A 1,743-nucleotide genomic window follows, 5' to 3' on the forward strand; every position below is an offset into this window, starting at 1 on the left:
ACACCTGTGCCCTCAGCCCCGCGGGTGTCCGTGGGCTGCCAGCCCAGCCAGCGCTCCGGGGGCTGAGCAATCCCTGGCTGGGGCTGCGGGAACAGTGAGGGGCTCAGGCTCTGGCCGGAGCGGGTGCTCCCCCCGCTCCCTGCAGCTCTGCCTCGTCCCAGGTCCTTGGTGTGTCCCAAGGAGGGACAGGAACTCGCCGCTTCCTGCCCTGCACAATTCCCTCCCCACCCCGCTCCTCCCGGGACATTGTATTTGGAGCCCTGGCCGGCTCCCTCCCTCCGCCCCTGCAGCCCCTTGGATCCGGGAATTGCTCTTCTTCCAGCGGAAATCCTGCTTTCCCAGCCAGCGATGGGGCTGGGAGGCTGGGGAAGGGGGGTTGCCTCCCTCCTGGGCATCTCCTCCTTGGCAGGGGGCGAGGAGACCCCCCTGCCCTTGGCCTGGTCGCTGGCAGGTGGGCTTGTGCAGCAGCTCACTTCTGGGGGGTGGCCTCTTTTACCCCAGGGAATGGCCCTGCCACCTCCTGGGGCTGGCACGGGGCAATGCTGGCCAAGCACTGGTCAGGCCTGGCCAGCACAGCAGGTTTTGGGGGGCACCTTTGAGCCCTGTCCTTCTCGTGGGCATGCAGGGGATGGGGTGTCATCCCTCCTTGCACCCCTTGTTCTCAAGGAACCTGCTCCCACTGGGAGCCACAGGGGACTCACCAGGCCCTGAGTGAACTGGGAGGGCTCGAGCAGGAGCAGGGCTCCTGCTCTGGGATGCAGGGCTGGACCTGGGGCTGGGGGCAGTGGGGAAGGGGCAGGGACACGCCACCATCTGCTACCACACCAGGATGAGGAGCAGACAGTCGAGGCAGATGTATCCTCTCATCCCCTCCCCAGGTCTGTGGGGTCATGGACATGGGCTGGGAACGTGTCTCGGACTCCTGTGTCCTAAAAAGAGGCACCTTCCCCTTCTGGGCTGCAGCTGCCTCGTGCCTCAGTTTCCCCCCTGGGACCAGGCACCTCCAGAGCCGTGGGGTGACAGAGGAACCCCAGCTGGGCTCTGCAGCCCTCTCGGTTCCTCTTCCCTGGGAACAGGTTGTGAGAGCCACCGGAATGTGGGGGCTGTGCAGGGTGAGGGGGCGGGTCAGGGCATGGGGCACTGGGTGTCCAAAAGGCTGCAGCCATGCTGTGGTTCCTGCCTGGCCCCCCCCAAATACCACCATCCCCAAGGCCTGGGGTCCTGCCAGCCCGGAGGTTCCCCTTGGCTGCCCCTCCTCCCCCCTGCCAGGCTCCTGCAGCTTCCTCTTCCCGCTGTGTAGGTGCCATGGGAGTTCCTCTGGCAGCTGCCCCCGGGGCAGGGGGGGTCATGGCACCCTCAGCCTGGCCAATGCCACCCTGGCTTGTCCCCAGGCACGGGCTGTGTGACATTCCCTGCCCCCCCGAGCCCTCCTTCACGAGGGGACGGAGGGGACATCATGGGTCACAGGGGCCACAGTGGCACATGCAGGGGACATTGTGCCCCGTCCAGGAGCTGGGGATGGGGCTGAGCCACCCCGTGTCCCGTGGGGCCGGGGAGCAGATGGATGGGCAGCCAGGGACGCGGCTGCTCCGTGCCCAGCCGTGCCCTGCAGGACGGGGGGTGACGAGTTGGCCGGGTCTCAGCGCGGGGCGGGAGCTGGGACCGGTGCCGGTGGAGCCGGGGCGGGAAGGGCTCAGTTGCCATCTGCTGCCGGGCTCCCAGCAGCTCCTTTTCGGGAGAGCT

The sequence above is a fragment of the Manacus vitellinus genome, unplaced genomic scaffold (assembly GCF_001715985.3).
Source record: "Manacus vitellinus isolate BGI_N305 unplaced genomic scaffold, ASM171598v3 scaffold_52_pilon, whole genome shotgun sequence".
Taxonomy (NCBI): domain Eukaryota; kingdom Metazoa; phylum Chordata; class Aves; order Passeriformes; family Pipridae; genus Manacus; species Manacus vitellinus.